The following is a 25,959-nucleotide window of genomic DNA, read 5'->3' on the forward strand; positions in this document are numbered from 1 at the left end:
TTCAAAACTCGACATTTGTCAATATAAACAAGTATCAAATAAGTTACTTACACCTACAAAGTCTCCAAGGCAGAAGCGTATTGGAAAGTGTCCAGTAAGAAACGTGTCTGCATCATTCAACTTATTGTTGCGTGAACTTAACGTCATTAAATGTTGCGAACGCTAGGTGTCGCCAAAAAATAATGACCATTCCACTTCAACTTAAAGACATTACAGATGGTTAAAATTAACAGGTAAGTGTTTTTAATACATAATTGAGTAATTTCACTTGTTTTAGCTTTTTCTAACATTCCACAGACTACTGACTGCATCTGAAGTACAAACTCCATTTCCATATGAGTTGGGAAGTTGTGTTAGATGTAAATATAAACGGAATACAATGATTTGCAAATCCTTTTCAAGCCATATTCAGTTGAATGCACTACAAAGACAACATATTTGATATTCAAACTCATAAACTTTTTTTTTTTTTTTGCAAATAATAATTAACTTAGAATTTCATGGCTGCAACACGTGCCAAAGTAGTTGGGAAAGGGCATGTTCACCACTGTGTTACATGGCCTTTCCTTTTAACAACACTCAGTAAACGATTGGGAACTGAGGAAACTAATTGTTGAAGCTCTGAAAGTGGAATTCTTTCCCATTCTTGTTTTATGTAGAGTTTCAGTCGTTCAACAGTCCGGGGTCTCCGCTGTCGTATTTTACGCTTCATAATGCGCCACACATTTTCCATGGGAGACAGGTCTGGACTGCAGGCGGGCCAGGAAAGTACCCGCACTCTTTTTTTACGAAGCCACGCTGTTGTAACACGTGCTGAATGTGGCTTGGCATTGTCTTGCTGAAATAAGCAGGGGCGTCCATGAAAAAGACGGCGCTTAGATGGCAGCATATGTTGTTCCAAAATCTGTATGTACCTTTCAGCATTAATGGTGCCTTCACAGATGTGTAAGTTACCCATGTCTTAGGCACTAATGCACCCCCATACCATCACACATGCTGGCTTTTCAACTTTGCATCGATAACAGTCTGGATGGTTCGCTTCCCCTTTGGTCCGGATGACACCATGTTGAATATTTCCAAAAACAATTTGAAATGTGGAGTCCTCAGACCACAGAACACTTTTCCGCTTTGCATGAGTCCATCTTAGATGATCTCGGGCCCAGAGAAGCCGACGGCGTTTCTGGGTGTTGTTGATAAATGGCTTTCGCTTTGCATAGTAGAGTTTTAACTTGCACTTACAGATGTACGAACTGTATTTAGTGACAGTGGTTTTTCTGAAGTGTTCTTGAGCCCATGTGGTGATATCCTTTAGAGATTGATGTCGGTTTTTGATACAGTGCCGTCTGAAGGATCGAAGGTCACGGTCATTCAATGTTGGTTTCCGGCCATGCCGCTTACGTGGAGTGATTTCTCCAGATTCTCTGAACCTTTTGATGATATTACGGAGCGTAGATGTTGAAATCCCTAAATTTCTTGCAATTTCACTTTGAGAAACGTTGTTCTTAAACTGTTTGACTATTTGCTCACGCAGTTGTGGACAAAGGGGTGTACCTCGCCCCATCCTTTCTTGTGAAAGACTGAGCATTTTTTGGGAAGCTGTTTTTATACCCAATCATGGCACCCACCTGTTCCCAATTAGCCTGCACACCTGTGGGATGTTCCAAATAAGTGTTTGATGAGCATTCCTCAACTTTGTCAGTATTTATTGCCACCTTTCCCAACTTCTTTGTCACGTGTTGCTGGCATCAAATTCTAAGGTTAATGATTATTTGCAACAACAAAAAAAAGTTTATCAGTTTGAACATCAAATATGTTGTCTTTGTAGCATATTCAACTGAATATGGGTTGAAAATGATTTGCAAATCATTGTATTCCGTTTATATTTACATCTAACACAATTTCCCAACTCATATGGAAACGGGGTTTGTATATGTATAGATAGATATAGATAGATAGATATATATATACATATTAGAGATGCGCGGATAGGCAATTATTTTATCCGCAACCGCATCACAAAAGTCGTCATCCACCCGCCATCCACCCGAACTAACATTTTATCAAAACCACAACCGCCCGCCACCCGCCACCCGCCACCCACCCGTTGTTATATATCTAATATAGACGATGCAAGGCATTCCTGTTACAGAAAGGAGACTGATCCAATGCTGCAGAGACATTCAATGCGTGCCACACATTAATATCTCTTGGCCATGCATTAGAGGCTAAGAGATATTAATGCGTGATAATATTATTTATCATTATTACAATATTATTGTCATTTCCATTAAGAAAGTGTTGACTATTATTATTTTTTTTCCCTGGTCTTTAGTATTCCCTTTTTTAGTTTGTCGCGTACCACGTTTGCAGCCGGCGTTGCCATCTTTTTATTTTTTTCTTCTTCTGCTGTTGTGTTGTGTTGTGGTGTGCTGTGTCACGCCAAATTTCATCCCCCTATAAAAACCTCCCCCCACCCCCCCATTTACATCCGTGGTCATGTTTCCTCTTACGTCATTGACAGCGATCGATAGCACTTCGGCTTTGACTGCCCGTCGTTGGAAGGATACTTCGTCTTTGACAGCTGCTGGAATCTGAAGAAACCGATTATTGTTTTTTTTTTGTACAGGCGCGAAACAGGACGATCGCGTGCCGGTTAAGGACCCCCGGCAACTTTGTGACTTTATTGGACGCAGCCCCGGAAGTAAATGGGGGGGGGGAGGTTTTTGTAGGGGGGAAGAAATTTGGCGTGACAGCTGCCGCAGTGCTGCTCGTTTTTCGCATGTGGGTAACAACATTTAACTATGTATATATATTTCCGAATTGGTTCAACCGCCACCCGCCCGAATCTATTTAAAATCAATTTTTTTGTCATGCATCCGCCCGACCCGCGGATTATCCGCGGACTCCGTGGTTGTGTCCACAAACCGCGCATCTCTAATACATATATACATATACATACATATACATATACATAAATATACATATATACATATACATATGTACATATACATTTATACACATATACATATACACTACCGTTCAAAAGTTTGGGGTCACCCAAACAATTTTGTGGAATAGCCTTCATTTCTAAGAACAAGGATAGACTGTCGAGTTTCAGATGAAAGTTCTCTTTTTCTGGCCATTTTGAGCGTTTAATTGACCCCACAAATGTGATGCTCCAGAAACTCAATCTGCTCAAAGGAAGGTCAGTTTTGTAGCTTCTGTAACGAGCTAAACTGTTTTCAGATGTGTGAACATGATTGCACAAGGGTTTTCTAATCATCAATTAGCCTTCTGAGCCAATGAGCAAACACATTGTACCATTAGAACACTGGAGTGATAGTTGCTGGAAATGGGCCTCTATACACCTATGTAGATATTGCACCAAAAAACAGACATTTGCAGCTAGAATAGTCATTTACCACATTAGCAATGTATAGAGTGTATTTCTTTAAAGTTAAGACTAGTTTAAAAAAAAAGTTCAGTGCTTTTCCTTCAAAAATAAGGACATTTCAATGTGACCCCAAACTTTTGAACGGTAGTGTATATATTAACTATTATGGTCATACTCTTGTTTGCTAGCGGCTACAATTTCAGTACTATTGAAGATCTTTGCTCCTTCTCAACTCTGTGTTAATATTCTTTTCACAAAATACAACCAATAGTACGTTAACGTTAAATCTTACTTGTGAAAAGTAATCCCCCGATTCCTGATTTCAACAGTCCGCTCATTTGAGCAGGACAACGCTGAACACCATCTTTGTTTTTTACCTGTCAACTGTCAGTTTAGGCCGCTCGCCGGCTCCTCATCACCACTTCAAGATGGCGGCCCAATTCCTCACGTCACAGCAGCCCAATGCTGCGTCTACTTATAAGATGTCTATGGCACTAATCCTCACTCAAGTTCGGTACACTTAGCCCCTCTTTTGACCCGATCGTAGAAGGTGGGCCAGGGGGCACGGCCCGAGCGGTCACGGGTCATCAATTGTGGCGTGATCGCTTCTCGCCAGTTGTCATGAAAACTGACACACTTTATTATGAAAATAAATAGAGGGACTGTAAGATAGCCCTGAAGTCTAAACCCATGACATCATTAGAATGATGGATTAGCGTGAGGACACCCTGGCTGAGGTACTATGAAGCCCATCTCAGCTTCACATCTGCTAGGTGGAAGCGTAGTATGTTTTCGGGCGTGGGGGGGGGGGATCACATCTGTAAAACTGGCCAGTTTTGGAGTCTGAAGGGAAGGGCGGGGGGGCATTGCAGAGCTGGCAGCAGAGGAGCTCAACAGCGCCTCAGTCCCCTGAGGACACGCTGCAGCTTTCTGTGTGCTTGCGGCTATGAAAAGCAATCAGAGCCCGGGCCCGCTCCCCTGCTCTTACCTCTCCCTTTAATTACAGAAAGGCTGCATCGCACAGAAAAGACCGGAGCTGCCGGGCCTCAGCGTGACATGTCACAGTCCAAACGCAGCGGGGCTCTGCATACATTGTTACTGACCCAAACTCACATGTCCGTTGGGATCAATGCGCTTCTGCAGCAAAGATAGGCAGGCGTGGTACACACCTTCTCCAGGCCCAAATTCAAGCACTTTTTGAAGGACTTTCAAGATGAATTTTCCAGTTTTTCAAAAGGCGAAAACCAGTGTGAATCAATCCATGGCCTTGTTGTTTGAGGTCACCAAACTGCCTGTAGGAAAAATACGGAAAATCTGCTAAAACCTATCTTGTCTTTGTAGTGCATTCAATTGAATATGGGTTGAAAAGGATTTGCAAATCATTGTATTCCGTTTATATTTACATCTAACACTGCTTGGTGCCTCGTCTAAACTGCTGTGACTTAGATTACCATAGTAACTCATTAGATTACCATAGTAACTAGTATATCATGCAAAAGCATATATTCCAACCATTGAAATACTTTGTATAGTTCAGGGGTCGGCAACCCAAAATGTTGAAAGAGCCATATTGGACCAAAAATACAAAAACAAATCTGTCTGGAGCCGCAACAAATTACAAGATATTACATACAGATAGTGTGTCATGAGATATACATTGAATTGAGATGACTTAAAGGAAACTAAATGAGCTCAAATATAGCTACAGATGAGGCATAATGATGCAATATGTACATATAGCTAGCCTAAATAGCATGTTAGCATCGATTAGCTTGCAGTCATGCAGTGACCAAATATGTCTGATTAGCACTCCACACAAGTCAATAACATCAACAAAACTCACCTTTGTGTATTCACGCACAACGTTAAAGGTTTGGTGGACAAAATGAGACAGAAAAAGAAGTGGCATAAAACACGTCCTAAAAAGTCGGAGAAAGTTATACACTACGGTGAGTTCAAGGACCGCCAAAATTGGTAGGACAAAACGGCGCTCGCCAAATACTCGAATCAGTGAAGCATGTTTAATACAAACAGTGTGCTTTATAACAATTAGGGAGGTTTGTGTCATGTTTGTCCTCCTACAGAAACCATATTAAAACAAAAACAAAAATTTTTTTTCCCTCATCTTTTTCCATTTTTCATACATTTTTGAAAAAGCTTCAGAGAGCCACTAGGGCGGCGCTAAAGAGCCGCATGCGGCTCTAGAGCCGCGGGTTGCCGACCCCTGGTATAGTTCAAGACTTACGGTCATTAGAAAACATGACTGCACATCATAATGGCAGCTACACTTTCCATCTTAAACTTTTCACCATCTACGGTCCGTAATATCATCAAAGGGTTCAGAGAATCTGGAGAAATCACTGCACGTAAGCAGCTAAGCCCGTGACCTTCCATCCCTCGGGATCAACAAGCGACATCAGTGTGTAAAGGATATCACCACATGGGCTCAGGAACACTTCAGAAACCCACTGTCAGTAACTACAGTTGGTCGCTACATCTGTAAGTGCAAGTTAAAACTCTCCTATGCAAGGCGAAAACCCTTTATCAACAACACCCAGAAACGCCGTCGGCTTCGCTGGGCCTGAGCTCATCTAAGATGGACTGATACCAAGTGGAAAAGTGTTCTGTGGTCTGACGAGTCCACATTTCAAATTGTTTTTGGAAACTGTGGACGTCGTGTCCTCCGGACCAAAGAGGAAAAGAACCATCCGGATTGTTATAGGCACAAAGTTGAAAAGCCAGCATGTGTGATGGTATGGGGGTGTATTAGTGCCCAAGACATGGGTAACTTACACATCTGTGAAGGCGCCATTAATCCTGAAAGGTACATACAGGTTTTGGAGCAACATATGTTGCCATATGATTTGGGAAATTGTGTTAGATGTAAATATAAATGGAATACAATGATTTGTATTGTATTTTTTGCAAATAATCATTAACTTTAGAATTTGATGCCAGCAACACGTGACAAAGAAGTTGGGAAAGGTGGCAATAAATACTGATAAAGTTGAGGAATGCTCATCAAACACTTATTTGGAACATCCCACAGGTGTGCAGGCTAATTGGGAACAGGTGGGTGCCATGATTGGGTATAAAAGTAGATTCCATGAAATGCTCAGTCATTCACAAACAAGGATGGGGCGAGGGTCACCACTTTGTCAACAAATGCGTGAAAAAATTGTTGAACAGTTTAAGAAAAACCTTTCTCAACCAGCTATTGCAAGGAATTTAGGGATTTCACCATCTACGCTCCGTAATGTCATCAAAGGGTTCAGAGAATCTGGAGAAATCACTGCACGTAAGCAGCTAAGCCAGTGACCTTCCATCCCTCAGGCTGTACTGCATCAACAAGCCACATCAGTGTGTAAAGGATATCACCACATGGGCTCAGGAACACTTCAGAAACCCACTTACAGTTGGTCGCTACACTAAAAGTCTCTGATGCAAGGCGAAAACCGTTTATCAACAACACCCAGAAACACAGTCGGCTTCGCTGGGCCTGAGCTCATCTAAGATGGACTGATACCAAGTGGAAAAGTGTTCTGTGGTCTGACGAGTCCACATTTCAAATTGTTTTTGGAAACTGTGGACGTCGTGTCCTCCGGACCAAAGAGGAAAAGAACCATCCGGATTGTTATAGGCGCAAAGTTGAAAAGCCAGCATGTGTGATGGTATGGGGGTGTATTAGTGCCCAAGACATGGGTAACTTACACACCTGTGAAGGCGCCATTAATGCTGAAAGGTACATACAGGTTTTGGAACAACATATGTTGCCATCCAAGCAACGTTACCATGGACGCCCCTGCTTATTTCAGCAAGACAATGCCAAGCCATGTGTTACATCAACGTGGCTTCATAGTAAAAGAGTGCGGGTACTAGACTGGCCTGCCTGTAGTCCAGACCTGTCTCCCATTGAAAATGTGTGGCGCATTATGAAGCCTAAAATAGCACAAGGGAGACCCCCGGACTGCTGAACAACTTAAGCTGTACATCAAGCAAGAATGGGAAAGAATTCCACCTGAGAAGCTTCAAAAATGTGTCTCCTCAGTTCCCAAACGTTTACTGAGTGTTGTTAAAAGGAAAGGCCTTCTGGGTGCCCGTCTTGGTTGGGGCCTGCTGGGTCTAGTCCCTGCGTCTACTGTGGTAGCTTGGTGCTGCAGGGTATTCCGAGGTGCTGCGAGTCGGCCAGTTGTTGGGGTAGTGACCTTTTGTGTCAGCATGTCTGTGATCTTCTTTTAATTCTTTTAAAAATATATATATATTTATTTATTTATTTTTTTTAATTTTTTTTAAATATATTTTATTAATATTATTATTATTTATTTATTTATTTTTATTTTTTTTCCCCCTACCTCAGGGGGGGACTCGGCGGTGCGGTTTCTGTTTGTTCCATCTCCATCGTTGGGGTCCCTGCGGGTGGGGTGGGTGGTTCCCGTGGCCCCGTGCTGGGTGGTCCTGTGGCAGCCGACTTGGGTGGGGTGGCCGGGGGGTGGCCTCACCACGCTCTCCGGGGGTTGGGGGTGGGCTGATGGGGGCCCGGTTGCCGGTGGGGCGGGGGCGGTCTTCCCGTCCGGTTGCGGGGGGTCTCCGGGCCCCTCGGGCGGGGCGTCCCGCCTTTCTGCCCATGTGAGGTGTGGTCTCTCGCTGGCTTGTGGTCTGGCTGTCCCCTGCTTTTCTCGTGTCTTGTCCTCTGCCGGGTGCGTCTGTCTGCGGCCTGCTGCTGGCCCTTGTGGGCGGTACGGTGGGCCAGGCTCTGGGGTTCCTGTCGCTGTCCGGCTTGGCTGCGTGGGGGCGGTGGCCCCTGGTTCCCTGGGCACCACACCTACTGTTTGTGGGTTGGGCTCTCGGGGAGGCTGGGGCCGTACTCTGGCTCCCACACACACTGGGAGTCAAATGTATTGTACACACAAATTCACATACATACACACATACATACAGACATACATAGGTACCTACGCTCCCACCTACATATACAAATACAGTACATATTTACACACTCAAAGTTCGTACATCCACACGCACATTCATTATACAAACATACACATACTGTACATATACACTCACTGTACAAAAACATATACACATACTGTACATATACATTCACTGTACAAGCACACATACACATACTGTACATATACAAGTACATATGCACACATACACTCATGCACATAATCACGTTTCATCAAACATATATTAACGTTGTTGCCCTAGGGTAAACTGGGTATAACACATGGCACACTGACAAAGCTTAACCTATTGTTACTATAACAATCTACAAGGTTAATGTAGGTTGCTTCTCTTCTTCCCCTCCATTTTTCTGCATTCTTTCATATCTCAAGTTATCATTACGTATATGTATTGTTGCATTTGAACAATTGTATTGTTGATAATAAAGGTAAAGTATTGGTATTGTTCATTATCAATAGCACTATTTCTATTGGTATTCGTATTGCTCCATTTTTAGTGTAAAAATGCTCATTGTCATTTCTGTATTATTTTTTTATTTTTTCGCTAACCGCAATTATTTTTACCATCATATTTGTACATGTCGTATTTGCTGATGTTGCTCTATTGTTGTTGTTGTTGTTGTGTTTGCTGTTGGTGTTTTTGTCTCTCTGTCTAATCCCCCTCTTGTCCCCACAATTCCCCCCTCTGTCTTCCTTTGTTTCTCTTTCTATCCCCTCCTGCTCCGGCCCGGCTGCACCAAATGATAATATAAATACATTTAATAAAGTCACATACAAATAAGGCAACAACAAAAGTATCCTACACTTCTCTTTTGTAAAGTAAATCTGAACAGCCGATACAGGCATCTACATCTGCTATATGATTTGCCTGAGAAGCTGGACAGGACAAAAAAAAAAAAAAAAAGGAAAGGCCATGTAACACAGTGGTGAACATGCCCTTTCCCAACTACTTTGGCACGTGTTGCAGCCATGAAATTCTAAGTTAATTATTAATAGCAAAAAAAAATAAAGTTTATGAGTTTGAACATCAAATATGTTGTCTTTGTAGTGCATTCAACTGAATATGGCTTGAAAAGGATTTGCAAATCATTGTATTCCGTTTATATTTACATCCAACACAATTTCCCAACTCATATGGAAACGGGGTTTGTACAAGCACTTCACCCAAAATGCAAGCATTTTTCAAACCTTGAAAACACAACATTAAAATCCAAGCATTTTCACGGTTTTTAAGCACCCGTGCGAACCCTGTATAGGGACTAGGAACAAGTGCAAGGTACCAGACAAAAAGCTCAGCGGGGGCAAAACAAAAAATGTATTTTTGTCATTCTGAGCATGTCTTTTCCAGGCAGGGTGTTTCTTCATTCTGATTTATGGTGATGCAAGGTGTAAAATACCAATAAGAGGCATGATCCTCGCCTGTGAGAGGAACGGTTGGCAGCACTGATGAGGTTTGGTTGGTTCTCAGCGGACTGACTGGTAGCTGGTAGGAGCCTGTGCTGGCGCCCGGGGCCTGAAAGCAGGAGGAGCCACGGAGCACACAAAGATAAGAGACTATGTACACAAGCTGCTGCTTTTATTGCTGCAACATAACGATAGGGCCGCGTTTCAAAACGTTGTTTTGGGGGCAAAGCTGCGAGCAGAAGGAAATGCGTCACTGTAGGAGCGCCTTCTCATCCAATTCGCACCAAGCGGATGCTCGTTAAAGAGGGCGAGGGAGTGTACCTCCTCGTGTTAGGGCAGGGGTATCAAACCTACGGCCCGCGAACAGGTTTTATCCGGCCCGCACGATGAGATTGCCAAGTATAAAAATGAGCTGCTTTTTTTTTTTTGGAACGCAAAGAAGCTGCTGTTGTAAATGTGTCCACTGGATGTCACAATAGCAATTCTGTTAGGCAAGCAAACGGTTTATACCGGGGCCAAGCAAGAGGTACGCCGTAAAGGGGGACTGTGGCTCCTCCTCCTCTGCGGCAGACTCTGCCGGCATGCCAGGACACGCCCCTGCTCGCTCGGCCACGCGTCGGCAAAGCTGCAAGCAATCTGCAATCAGCGCACCTGGGACTAATGAAGGCAAGCAGTATAAAGACCAGCGGACCCGAGGATCCTACGCCGGAACGTAGTTCATTCTTTGTACACTGCAAAAACTGAAATCTAAATTAGATGAAATATCTCAAATAAGGGTGATATTTGCTTATTTTCTGTCTGATAAGATCATTCTTCTCACTAAGCAGATTTTATGTTAGTGTTTTACTTGTTTTAAGGGTTTTGGTCCTAAATGATCTCAGTAAGATATTACAGCTTGTTGCTGAGATTTGATGAGCTATATTGAGTAAAACATGCTTGAAACTAGAATATCAACTGTTGCAAAGCTGTGTCATCAACACTCACAAGTATAAAAGTACTTTTTTAAAGTAATAATTTCTTATTTCAAGCATGAAAAAAAAAATCATGACTTTGACACAATTGTGTCTCATAATTAAAACAGATGGACTTTGCTGTTTTATTTTCAATGAAACAATAGAAAATACGTACTCATGTAGTAGTACAGTTGGCACAGTACAGTAAACTGACAGTTAATATTGAAACATTTAACATGTGACATTTCTAACAATTTTGAACAGAAATAGTTCATGCACATTCAGATGAATTCTTCAAAATTCCATCCATCCATTTTCTACCGCTTGTCCGATGATGTCATGTTATCGATGGGAAAATGCCTTTTTAGACCATATGATTTGCCTGAGCGGCTAGGAGACCCCGAGAGTAACGAGCGGTTGCCTTGTTGCCTTTCCATTAAGAACAATAAATTAGTTTTTAGTATAAGTTTGCTGGTTTCAAGAAATGTAATGCCGAGCGCATATCATCATGTCAAGATAATGGCACTAGCATTTACTTCATTTAAGAATATTTTAAAAAGGTCCCATATTTTTTTTTCTATCAAGAAAAGTGCACTTGGTATTAGTGAGAATATACTTATTTTAAGGTATTTTTGGGTTCATTGAAGTTAGCTCATTTGACTTGTTTTGGAAAATCTTGACAAGCCAAATTTTCTTGTTCTATTGGCAGATAATTTTGCTTAGTTCAAATAAAATACCCCTAATTTTTGTATTTATTTTTTTTATTGTTTTTGAACACTGACTTTTTGCAGTGTAGTAAGCATCCCGTCTCTGGCTTCCCTCCCGCGTACTTGCTCTCCGTGTTGCGTCCCAGTTTCCCGTGTCTTATGCCCTTTTTGTTTCCCGTGTGCCTTGACTCCCCTCTGGATATTGGACTGCCTCCCTCAATCTTGGACCCCTGCTTTGACACGGACCTTGTTGCTTCTCTCCTGCCCCCGATTGCTTGCTTGCCCACGGACTGCCTTCTCGCCTTGCCCTTCTGGTCTGACGAAGGATTCATCCAACATGCACTTACAACAAACCCTGGTAACATTTACATTGTTAATTCTACACAACGTTTTGCACCAAACACTTAGAGTAGCATACACCTCCCACACACTCATCATTAGGTTCAATTAACCTATTGGACTGATTCCCGCTGTGGTGGTCGTCTCCTTCCCCCGCCGTACGTAACAACACGAAACTTAAAACCTGCCGTTTTATGTCTTCTGCTTCGAACACATGGTCACCCTCCTTGCCCCAAAACGTCTCCGTCAAACACGAGAAAAGTCAACTTAACCCTTATGAATAGTTTTTATCTCCGTTTCTTACGGTTTGTTGAGTTAGCACTGGATTGATACGTGGACATGACAAAGGAGTTATTTGATACCTCGAAGAGTTTACATGTTGTGTTTTTTTGTTCCATCCCAGAAAGACGGTGATTTAAAGTTTAATCCTGGCTGAGACGAAGTCCAAGCTCATTGTGTTTTTGAAGCTGCGGAAATTTCCTCAGAATTTTCAACAAACTTAAAGTGTTTTGTCCAGAGGATTATTTGTGATTTGTACATTTTCAGAATGTGCAAAGTAAAATAAAGAAAACAACCTGAAGTTGTCTTTATTTTTAAGTTATCATGCCGTGATTTTACCATTCCGGCCCACCTGGGAATACATTTTCCTCCATGCGGCCCCTGAGCTAAAATGACTTTGACACCCCTGGGAACACTAGCATGTTCCATGGTTGTTAGGTATAAAAAGTATAGATGTCCGATATTATCGGCCGATAAATGCTTTAAAATGTAATATCGGAAATTATCGGTATTGGTTTTTTATTAACTGTATCGTTTTTTTGTTTTTTATTAAATCAACATAAAAAACACAAGACACACTTACAATTAGTGCACCAAGCCAAAAAACCTCCCTCCCCCATTTACACTCATTCCCACTCATTCACACAAAAGGGTTGTTTCTTTCTGTTATTAATATTCTGCTTCCTACATTATATATCAATATATATCAATACAGTCTGCAAGGGATACAGTCCGTAAGCACACATGATTGTGCGTGCTGCTGCTCCATTAATAGTACTAACATTTAACAGTTAATTTTACTCATTTTCATTAATTACTAGTTTCTATGTAACTGTTTTTATATTGTTTTACTTTATTTTTATTCAACAAATTGTTTTTAATTTATTTATCTTATTTTATTTTTTTATTTTTTTTAAAAAGGACCTTATCTTCACCATCCCTGGTTGTCCAAATTAGGCATAATAATGTGTTAATTCCACAACTGTATATATCGGTAACGGTTGATATCGGAATCGGTAATTAAGAGTTGGACAATATCGGAATATCGGATATCGGCAAAAAAGCCATTATCCCGACATCCCTAATAAAAAGGTCAAAAGAACTTAGGAGGGGTTCCGTTATAGGTTGTATTTCGCCGCGTGACTTTTGAACGGAATTAAACCAAGAGGTGGGCCACCAAACCAAGATGGCTACAGTGTAGAAAACAGAGTGCAAACTCTGTCAGTGCGCAATGGGCCTAGATCTTACCGCTAAAAGCAGATACGAGCGAAAAATCAAACTGTGCAATGGAATCTATCCCTATATGTTATCCAAAATAAAAGATTTTCTTGAGTCATCTCAGGAATTATCCGTCGGTCGCGTTCCCAGACATGTCGTAGTACCGTATTTTTCGGACTATAAGGCGCATTTAAAATCCTTTCATTTTCTCAAAAATCAACAGTGCGCCTATGCAAGGCGAAAACCGTTTACCAACAACACCCAGAAACGCCGTCGGCTTCGCTGGGCCTGAGCTCATCTAAGATGGACTGATACAAAGTGGAAAAGTGTTCTGTGGTCTGACGAGTCCACATTTCAAATTGTTTTTTGGAAACTGTGGACGTCGTGTCCTCCGGACCAAAGAGGAAAAGAACCATCCGGATTGTTATAGGCGCAAAGTTGAAAAGCCAGCATCTGTGATGGTATGGGGGTGTATTAGTGCCCAAGACATGGGTAACTTACACATCTGTGAAGGCGCCTTTAATGCTGAAAGGTACATACAGGTTTTGGAGCAACATATGTTGCCATCCAAGCAACATTACCATAGACGCCCCTGCTTATTTCAGCAAGACAATGCCAAGTGTTATATCAACGTGGCTTCATAGTAAAAGAGTGCGGGTACTAGACTGGCCTGCCTGTAGTCCAGACCTGTCTCCCATTGAAAATGTGTGGCACAATATGAAGCCTAAAATAGCACAACGGAGACCCCCGGACTGTTGAACAACTTAAGCTGTACATCAAGCAAGAATGGGAAAGAATTCCACCTGAGAAGCTTCAAAAATGTGTCTCCTCAGTTCCCAGACGTTTACTGAGTGTTGTTAAAAGGAAAGGCCATGTAACACAGTGGTGAACATGCCCTTTCCCAACTACTTTAGCACGTGTTGCGGCCATGAAATTCTAAGATAATTATTATTTGAAAAAAAAAAATAAAAATTATGAGTTTGAACCTCAAATATCTTGTCTTTGTGGTGCATTCAATTGAATATGGCTTGAAAAGGATTTGCAAATCATTGTATTCCGTTTATATTTACATCTAAAACAATTTCCCAACTCATATGGAAACGGGGTTTGTAATTCCCTCAGCATGCCTCAAGCCCCACCTGACCAAGTAGAGGAAATACCAATAGTAGCATATAGTTTTTGGACCAATAGAGGCGCATCAAAAGCGAGTCAGACCGTACAGAACAAAAGGAGCACTACTCAAAATGTTTTCCACTTGGCTATATTTCCTGTTGCAGCCTGATAAATTGTCCCTTTATAAGAAAAAAAGAGCGTTCCACTCACTACTCCATACTGTCAACCTTCTTCCTGTTTACATTCCTGCGACCAATAGGAGAGGAGAGACGTGTCACATGGTACGTTGTGACACATGGGTACGTTTTGAACCGCCTATACCCGAACCCAGTCTGCAGGGGAACTGATGCGAAGGAACCCCCCCACCCGTGCTAAAACACCACCAGCCACCAACCCCCCTTTTGCCCGTGCACGTCACACCGCCCGGGGGGGGCCCCGACGGGCGCGCACGTCGTCGCCGTCACACATGATAACGACACCAACATCAATGTGTCAACTCAATTTAACCCTCTTATAGTCTCTCTTTGACTCAATCAATGCACGGCCTTCCATCTGCTTCGCACTGCTGTCTTTCACGCCGGCCGGGGGGAAGGAGGACGGATATCTGCTCCAAAACACTGCAAAAACTTCAAGTGAGGCTCGGTGCAGGTACCTGTGCAGAATGCTTCAAAAAAATAATAATAATAATAATAATTTGATGGCAACAACAGCGTGGGACGCCCCCGGTAAATGCAGTGTGAAGGCATTCCGGCACCTGTGTGCTCCACCGCCACCATGATGGGGGGGGTGGGGTGGGGGTGGGGGTCACCTGTAATAATGTCATAATAAGGATTTATGTTGGGAATTCTTTCAGCCAGGGAGGGGCCCTCTCCCTGAGAAGGTGTGTTAACCCACATTGGGGGTTCAATATCCCATTCATGAATCATTCATTACTGGGGACTATTTGTCTTGTTCCATTGGGCAGTATGTATATATATATATATATATATATATATATATATATATATATATATATATATATATATATATATATATATATATATATATATATATATATATATATATATATATATATATATATATATATATATATATATATATATATATATTTAAATAAATAAATTTAAAAATATATATATATATATTTAAATAAATACATTTAAAAAAAATATATATATATATTTAAATAAATAAATTTTAAAATATATATATATATATTTCAATAAATAAATTTAAAATATATATATATATATATATCTACAGTACATACTGTATATAAAACATAAAATCCCCTGACGAGCAGGGAAACCTGCGAAACAGGCTTGAAGGGATGATATAGCCTCTGTTTTTTCCTGACCTAACGTGTATATATATATATATATATATATATATATATATATATATATATATATATATATATATATATATATATATATATATGGTATAAATGTGTGTGTGCGGGTTAGGATTTAAAATGACATTATTTGTCTAAAAAATGTGTGTTTTGGAGCATGCATGCATCAAATGTGTGTTTTTTGCCCATTTTTGTGTGCATGCAATGTGCAATGGAAGGGTGAATATGTGCAGGCTGTCCCGAGGATGCTGCTGCATGCTGCCCTGGAATCAAATAAAATGTCTGATGGAGGATGAAAGCGGTGCAAATCATTATTTTTTTCTCCTTCCCCCCCACACACAAACGCACACATTTTTAGCAGCAATGGTGAGAAGGAGAATATTTTTGGTGTCTGCCTACCTCCGGATGAGCGTGTGAGCCCAGAAAAAACTGCGTCTTTCCCCCCGCGTCGCAAACGGATCCTCCGCAAGGGCTTCGGACGGAATGGGAGAATGTGCGTCTCGATTCCTGCCAAATGCAAACGCGTCCCCGCCGCATGTCCTCCACCCTGCAGCCGAGCCGGCTCCGCTCGCTTCCCCTTGTTTTGGGTTTTTTTTGTTGTTGTAGTTGTTGGTTGTAGTTGTTGCGTGTGTGTGTTTTCCTCCAGCAGCAGCCCGGGCCTGCAGCTAGCAGGTGGACGCGCCTCTCAGTGATGGAAGACGCGGCGACTCTCGTCTCGGGCGCCGCTCCATGCCACGGTTCGTATTCCCACCAAGAGGCGCTGGCAAGGCGGCCGAGCAGGTTCCAACTCCCGCCCCCTTCTTTTTTTTTTCCCCCGACTGCCGTTTAGGAGATGCTTGATGTTGCCATTGTCACGGTGCTGCTTCTTTTTTTTTTTTTTTTTTTTTTTTTTTTTTTTTTTGTTTGCAGCTGGACCTCTCTCTCTCTCCCCCCCTCCTTGCAGTCTGATCCCCTCCTCCTCCTCCTCCTCCTCCTCCTCCTCCTCCTCCTCTTCGAGCCTTCTGGATCCGACCTATGAGCGCGCACGGGCGTACCGCCTGACGCAGGAGCGGAGCAAATCAGGTGAGGGGCCACTCCGAATAGGACTGTATCATAACAGGGCAACATGGATAGTCATGAATAATGAGTAAGCTGCCATGACTGCACGTCTCCGCTGACAGAATAAAAAAAAACACATTTGAGGTGCGATTGGGTTTTAACCAGAGGTGGGTAGAGTAGCCAGAAATTGTACTCAAGGAAGAGTACTGTTACTTTGGAGATTTATTACTCAAGTAAAAGTAAGGAGTACCGTATTTTTCGGAGTATAAGTCGCACCTGCCGAAAATGCATAATAAAGAAGGGAAAAAAACATATATACACTACCGTTCAAAAGTTTGGGGTCACCCAAACAATTTTGTGGAATAGCCTTCATTTCTAAGAACAAGAATAGACTGTCGAGTTTCAGATGAAAGTTCTCTTTTTCTGGCCATTTTGAGCGTTTAATTGACCCCACAAATGTGATGCTCCAGAAACTCAATCTGCTCAAAGGAAGGTCAGTTTTGTAGCTAAACTGTTTTCAGATGTGTGAACATGATTGCACAAGGGTTTTCTAATCATCAATTAACCTTCTGAGCCAATGAGCAAACACATTGTACCATTAGAACACTGGAGTGATAGTTGCTGCACCTGCCGAAAATGCATAATAAAGAAGGGAAAAAAACATATATACACTACCGTTCAAAAGTTTGGGGTCACCCAAACAATTTTGTGGAATAGCCTTCATTTCTAAGAACAAGAATAGACTGTCGAGTTTCAGATGAAAGTTCTCTTTTTCTGGCCATTTGGAGCGTTTAATTGACCCCACAAATGTGATGATCCAGAAACTCAATCTGCTCAAAGGAAGGTCGGTTTTGTAGCTTCTGTAACGAGCTAAACTGTTTTCAGATGTGTGAACATGATTGCACAAGGGTTTTCTAATCATCAATTAGCCTTCTGAGCCAATGAGCAAACACATTGTACCATTAGAACACTGGAGTGATAGTTGCTGGAAATGGGCCTCTATACACCTATGTAGATATTGCACCAAAAACCAGACATTTGCAGCTAGAATAGTCATTTACCACATTGGCAATGTATAGAGTGTATTTCTTTAAAGTTAAGACTAGTTTAAAGTTATCTTCATTGAAAAGTACAGTGATTTTCCTTCAAAAATAAGGACATTTCAATGTGACCCCAAACTTTTGAACGGTAGTATATATATATATATATATATATATATATATATATATATATATATATATATATATATATATTCTACCCAGAGTGAGCCACACCCAACTATTAGTTCACTCGTCAATGAAACTGCCCGTCACGGTAATCGAGACACAATGGCCTGAGTTGACCACTTATTTACAATTTTAATGCAATGGCAGGCTCGGCAAAAATGCAATCAATCTATCGAAATCACAACTCTGACTTCAGGACAGACTCCTAAAGCAGATTTTATATAAAAAGGCTCTGCTTACCTTGTATTGGCCAATTGAGTCTGTCCAGAAGATTGCAAGAAGTCATCAATCAACAGCGTGCTATCCCGGACGAGCCCCTAAATTGTTGCGTAGACAGCTCTTCCTCCCAGGGATTTTAAAGCTGCTGTCCACTCCCAAGTTCTTTTGATGGCAAATAAGCTGGAGTTAAATTGACCACCAAAAGCAGTAGTTGGTATTTTGTGTTTTATTGTCAAAGCTTTGCCAATAATGAGACCAGCCTTGCACAAACTATCCCGATGCGTGGCTCTATCCTGTCTGCCCTTGCTTTCCCTTCCCTCTACTCTTCCACCTCCTTGTTTTGTCTACCGTTTGCATTCCAGAAGTTTCAAGGCCTACACACAGTCAAACTTTTACTAAGCAGACTGAATTGGAAAAACACTAGCTGTTTTGTAATATGACTATGGAAGTAAAGAAACTAACTTTTCTTACCTTCTGGTACCTGCAGATCTGTATTTGAGATCTGCATAAGTCCTGAAAATTTAAGTGCATTGTATTCTGTGCCGACGCCGTAGTCGATAAGCTTCTTCTTTTTCTCTATCTTCTTGTTATGGGACATTCATCCTCCGCTGTTGCCATTTCTAATATAAAGTACCGTATTTTTCGGAGTATAAGTCGCTCCGGAGTATAAGTCGCACCGGCCGAAAATGCATAATAAAGAAGGAAAAAAAATCATGTAAGTCGCACTGGAGTATAAGTCGCATTTTTGGGGGAAATTTATTTGATAAAAGCCAACACCAAGAATAGACATTTGAAAGGCAATTTAAAATAAATAAAGAATAGTGAACAACAGGCTGAATAAGTGTACGTTATATGAGGCATAAATACCCAACTGAGAACGTGCCTGGTATGTTAACGTGACATATTATGGTAAGAGTCATTCAAATAACTATAACATATAGAACATGCTATACGTTTACCAAACAATCTGTCACTCCTAATCGCTAAATCCCATGAAATCTTATACGTCTAGTCTCTTACGTGAATAAGCGAAATAATATTATTTGATATTTTACGGTAATGTGTTAATAATTTCACACATAAGTCGCTCCTGAGTATAAGTCGCACCCCCGGCCAAACTATGAAAAAAAACTGCGACTTATAGTCCGAAAAATACGGTATGCATCGTTACATGTAACATAAAAACAGGCCTGGCCCTAACCAATCTGGCGCCCTAGGCAAGATTTTAGGTGGCGCCCCCCCACATCGGCAGTGAAGTGTATATACTCACAAGAAACCGAATAGCTTTGTCTTTGACCTTTTTTTTTTTACTTAAAGAAAGCAAATTAACATATTATATGAGAATGTTATGTTATGATTATCTTTAACCGAATCACAGCAGTGCTCAAATTAAAAAACAGCATTCCTTCTCATGTGATATTGCTTAATTAACATTAATGATGTGCACTTTAACAACTAGGCTTACAACTATACCTAATATATAAAGGGGTGGAAAAGTGACTATTACCTGCAGGGCAAACATTAGCTAACCAGAAGGCAATAACAATGTCAACAGCCCTTTGAGACACTTGTGATTTAGGGCTATATAAATAAACATTGATTGATTGATTGATTGATAAACAAAAAACACCTGCTTAAAAGATCTAATACAAATGTCCCTGAGGAATGTAAGGTGGGAGTACTGTAATTACCTAATGTTACATTATTATTTTCCATAACAATTTAGCCCCCTCCACAATATTAACCCGACGTTAAAACAGAACTAGCTATTTATTGATTAGCAATTGCCGAGTCATGTAACATTAGCTCAATGCTAAAAAGCCAGGTTACTATCACATTCTGTAACAGACAAATAATTTCATGTAGGCTAACGTTACCTACCTGCTACCTCTGTCTTTTTCTCGTTTCTCCTCCTCTTCTTTTCTGTTTTTTCTTCCCTGGGCACCTGACAGTTTTGGCCGTTTTGACATCTTGTGTTGATTTTTTGATGTGGTGACGTCCAAAAAGAGTCATCATACGCGAAGGGAGGGGGCGCACCGTGCGGGGGGAGGGGGTGCGTAATGTTGTAACAAATAATATTTCTATTAAATAGGCTTTACTTTGCATTTTAATTAACGTGGGATTATTTTTTGTATTTAGAAATAATAGTACCAACTTTTTTTTTCTTTTTCTCCAACATTTGTGGCACTGGCGTGGCGCCCCCTGATGGACGGCGCCCTTAGCATTTGCCTATACGGCCTATGCCACGGGCCGGCCCTGCATAAAAACATAGACAAAAACATCCAGATCTAATAGTTAACAGGTGTGTGCGTCCGCACAAGGTTTTTGTAGTTATTTCCTTCTTGTTTGCAAGCGTTTCTTTTTGTTGTCTCCAGTGAGGCAAAGCATATCTAAAAGTATAAACACACCCCGCCGGACGTCTCCAGTCGCCATCACCCCTGCAAAATGTCTTTTAATGCTGAAAGTAAGCAACGTATTCCAACTAAAAGATTGATTTCCTGTTTGGCTGGAGAGGCATGGGGTGTAATGGCCTCTAACGACACACACACAAACAGACACACCCACGGACACACACACACACAGACACACAAACTATTTTCCGTCCATTTCCGCTGTTTGATAAACATTAAATGAAATATAAAAACACACTGCGGCACTCCATTTAATTGAACTATCGTCTTCTCCCCGTGCATGCACGCTGGCAAAGGTAATTCAGTTTTGCCTGCGACACAAACAAACCTTCCATGTTACTTTTGAAAATGATGCAGAATATTTGCATGCTTCCTGTCTTGCCTTCTTTGAAAAATAACCCAGACCGTGACCAGTGCCGCCTTAACGTAAGGTTAAGGGAGTTTTGCACCCCCCAGTCCCCAAACCTCAACCACTCCCTACTAGTGTTGTACCGATACCAAAATGTATCCCGATACTTTTCGGTACTTTTCTAAATAAAGAGCACCACAAAAAATTGCATTATTGGCTTTATTTGATCAAAAACCTTACGGTACATCGAACATATGTTTCTTATTGCAAGTTTGTCCTTAAATAAAATAGTGAACATACAAGACAACTTGTCTTTTAGTAGTAAGTAAACAAACAAAGGCTCCTAAGTTAGTCTGCGGACATATGCAGTAACATATTGTGTCAATTCTCATTCTATTATGTTGTCAAAATTATGAAGGACAAGCGGTAGAAAATGAATTATTAATCTACTTGTTCATTTACTGTTAATATCTGGTTATTTTCTGTTTTAACATGTTCTATCTACACTTCTGTTCAAATGTAATAATCACTTATTCGTCTGTTGTTTCGATACTTTAGACTTAGACTTAGACAAACTTTAATGATCCACAAGGGAAATTGTTCAACCCAGTAGCTCAGTTACAATGATGGAAAGTGTAAGGATGGAAAGGACAATGCAGGTATAAATAGACTAATATAGCGATCAAAAATCTAACATATATACGAATATATACATAATATGTGTACAGAATAATATATCTACAGATATATTATATTATGTCTATAACATATATACAATATATACCATATTTTACATTTACATCAGTTTTGGATGATACCACAAATTTAGGTATCAATCCAAGTAGTTACAGGATCATACATTGGTCATATTCAAAGTCCTCATGTGTCCAGGTACGTATTTCCTGAGTTTATAAACATAATATACATTTTTTTTAAACGAAAAAAGATTTTGTGATGCTAAAAAATATGGATATAATCATAGTGTTATCGACTAGATACGCTCCTGTACTTGGTATCATTACAGTGGATGTTAGGTGTAGAACAAGCCTGTTTCGCAGGCTTGTAGGGATGAAATTTACATATATATATATACATATATATATATATATATATATATATATATATATATATATATATATATATATATATATATATATATATATATATATATATTAGGGCTGCAACAACTAATCGATTAAATCGATTAAAATCGATTATTAAAATAGTTGCCGATTAATGTAGTCATCGATTCGTTGGATCTATGCTATGCGCATGCGCAGAGGTTTTTTTTTTTTTTTTTTTTTTTTTTTTTTTTTTTTTAATAAACCTTTATTTATAAACTGCAACATTTACAAACAGCTGAGAAACAATAATCAAAATAAGTATGGTGCCAGTATGCTGTTTTTTTTTAAATAAAATCCTGGATAGGATAGAAATGTAGTTTGTCTCTTTTATCCGATTATTAATCGAAGCAATAATCGACAGATTAATCGATTATCAAATTAATCGTTAGCTGCAGCCCTAATATATATACACATACGTTTATTAGATATATATGTTTTTTCCTGACCTTACATATATCACCTTCTACCATCCTAGTCACGTCCGTTGTGTCCTTGGGCAAGACACTTCACCCTTGCTCCTGATGGCTGCTGGTTAGCGCCTTGCATGGCAGCTCCCGCCATCAGTGTGTGAACATGTGTGTGTGTGAATGGGTGAATGTGGAAATACTGTCAAAGCGCTTTGAGTACCTTGAAGGTAGAAAAGCGCTATACAAATATATATATATATATATATATATATATATATATATATATATATATATATATATATATATATATATATATATATATATATATATATATATATATATATATATATACATATATATATATACATGTATATATATATATATATATATATATATATATATATATATATATATATATACATATATATATATATACATATATATATACATATATGTATACATATATATATATATATATATATATATATATATATATATATGTTAGGTCAGGAAAAAACACAGAGGCTATTTCATACCTAAAAGCCTGTTTTGCAGGCTTGTAAGGATGAAATATATATATATATATATATATATATATATATATATATATATATATATATATATATATATATATATATATATATATATATATATATATATATATATATATATATATATATATATATATACACACACACACGCACATACACGCATGCATGCTTTGGGGCCCCTGCCTCGAAAGAAAATAATGTTTGCCTTGGTGCCCTTCTAACTTGCCTGGTGCTCTAAAATACGAGCCCTCCTTTAAGGCAACACTTGCCTTGACCTTAAAAAGTTAAAATTGGAGGCCTATGAACACATCACCGTTTGGACGGGCGCACTGTGCGACTTTAACAGTGTGCTTTTAGCTCAAGTAGTCAGCACACTTGCCTCTCACACGATTCGCACCCCCGCTCGGAGCGGTGGCAAAAAAAAACAAAAAAAAGTAGCAATCGCCACACGGAGCAGATTTGCCTGTGATTGACAGCTCTGTGCACCAATCATTGCTTTGCGCCGTCAAAAGTGACGGCCCCTGGCTCGGTAACGACAATCCCGGACCGGAATACCGATTGACGTCGCCATCTTCGAGTAAATGTGGAATAATTGCAACGATTTGGAATTGAAACATTAAAAGTGCATAGACACCTGTCTTCATCACACCTGCAACAACACACCGCAGTTGCAGAGGTAATGCAAACTCCTCGTTGATCAACTATTGTAAATATGCAGAGTATCCGAGAGACCGGAAGGAAGATTGGTAGAGTGGAAATAATGACACATTGTCTGTATTTGTGAGCAACAACATCGCTAACAAGCTGTCCTAATGCAACGCCCACACAGCTGTCTCACCACCTCACCCTACAGGCCCAAAATTCTTCTTACACCACTGCCAACTTTCACACATTGTTGCACCCTAATTGTTCCTTACTATATAAAACATCATGATAGCATGGCTGACAAAGGAGACTTTTTGTTGTTGCCAGAATCAAAGCCATTATTGTACTTTAGGTTATTTTTATGAAGGGTTTCCTTTTATATTTTATAGTCAATACAGAGTACTGATTCAGTTGTGGAATGTGTTAAGTGATTAAAAAAAATATATGCAGTTTAGTAACACAGGTTAATTATTTTCATTCGGCCCTGTGAAGTCTGCCCGGCAACAAGTGGACTGGAATAGGAATTTAAGCAATTCTGCTAATTTACATGACCGTGCCTGAAAAAAAAAAAGCTAAAACTATATTTGTGACATTTCCACCTCAAAAAAATAACCTGTTGTATATGGAAATAAGGAAATGATCTGTTCCAGGGTCAAACTTCCACTGGCATTGAGTACTTTAGTACTAAAATGCTATTTTATTTGTGATTTTTTTTCAATCATTGTTTACTGTTTGTATGTGGAAACTATTGTTCCCATAAGTCAGGGCTCTTCAACGTGGTCCAGGCTAAGGATGCCCAAAACTTATGGACCCACTTCTTCACAGGTGTCAAACTCAAGGCCCAGGGGCCACATTTGGCCCGCCACATTATTCAACTTCATTTTATGCTGTCCACCACATCAGTTCATATGCACATCATTTGAAGTGGACCACCACATTATTTTATATAGTCCGCAACATTATTTTATATTATGTAGACCACATTATTTTATATAGTCCACCACATTATTTTATATAGTCCGCCACATTATTTTATATAATCCACCACATTATTTTATATAGTCCACCACATTATTTTATATAATCCGCCACATTATTTTATATAGTCCGCCACATTATTTTATATAGTCCGCCACATTATTTTATATAGTCCGCCACATTATTTTATATAATCCGCAACATTATTTTATATAGTCCGCCACATTATTTTATATAGTCCGCCACATTATTTTATATAATCCGCAACATTATTTTATATAGTCCGCCACATTATTTTATATAGTCCGCCACATTATTTTATATAATCCGCAACATTATTTTATATAGTCCGCCACATTATTTTATATAGTCCGCCACATTATTTTATATAATCCGCCACATTATTTTATATAGTCCGCCACATTATTTTATATAGTCCGCCACATTATTTTATATAATCCGCAACATTATTTTATATAGTCCGCCACATTATTTTATATAGTCCGCCACATTATTTTATATAATCCGCAACATTATTTTATATAGTCCGCCACATTATTTTATATAGTCCGCCACATTATTTTATATAATCCGCCACATTATTTTATATAGTCCGCCACATTATTTTATATAGTCCGCCACATTATTTTATATAATCCGCAACATTATTTTATATAGTCCGCCACATTATTTTATATAATCTGCAACATTATTTTATATAGTCCGCAACATTATTTTATATAGTCCGCAACATTATTTTATATACGCAGTCCGCAACATTATTTTATATAGTCCGCCACATTATTTGAAGTGGCCCGCCACATTATTTTATATAGTCCGCCGCATTATTTGAAGTGGCCTGAACCATTATTGAATTATTATTTTATTTCACATATTTGAAGTGGGCCGCAACATTATTTTATGGAGATCGCCGTGTTATTTAAAGAGGCCCGCCACATTATTTGAATTGACCCGCCACATTATTTTATGTAGTCCGCTACATTATTTGAAGTGCCCGCAACATTTTTTAAAGAGGCCCGCCACAATATTTTATGTAGTCTGCCACATTATTTAAAGTGGCCCGTCACATTATATTTGAAGTGCCTGCAACATTATTTTTCTGTAGCCTGCCATATTATTTTATGTAGTACGCCACCTTATTTGATGTGGCCCGCCACATTATTTTATGGAGTCCGCTACATTATTTTATGTAGTACACCACCTTATTTGATGTGGCCCGCCACATTATTTTATGGAGTCCGCTACATTATTTTATGTGGCCC

The 25,959-nt window shown here is 39.8% G+C and overlaps 1 protein-coding gene across 3 annotated transcripts in view; it reads right to left on the minus strand.

The window, feature by feature from the left end:
• nexmifb (neurite extension and migration factor b) overlaps positions 1-16,594 on the minus strand; it is a 667,809-nt gene extending 651,215 nt beyond the window's left edge. For all 3 annotated transcript variants that reach the window (XM_062045842.1, XM_062045841.1, XM_062045843.1), the window contains exon 1: positions 16,128-16,594. The gene's annotated coding sequence lies outside the window, so the exon portion shown is untranslated. The remainder of the gene's footprint in view (positions 1-16,127) is intronic.
• Between the last annotated feature and the right edge of the window lie 9,365 nt (positions 16,595-25,959).

Source organism: Entelurus aequoreus, linkage group LG04, assembly GCF_033978785.1.
Source record: "Entelurus aequoreus isolate RoL-2023_Sb linkage group LG04, RoL_Eaeq_v1.1, whole genome shotgun sequence".
Classification (NCBI taxonomy): domain Eukaryota; kingdom Metazoa; phylum Chordata; class Actinopteri; order Syngnathiformes; family Syngnathidae; genus Entelurus; species Entelurus aequoreus.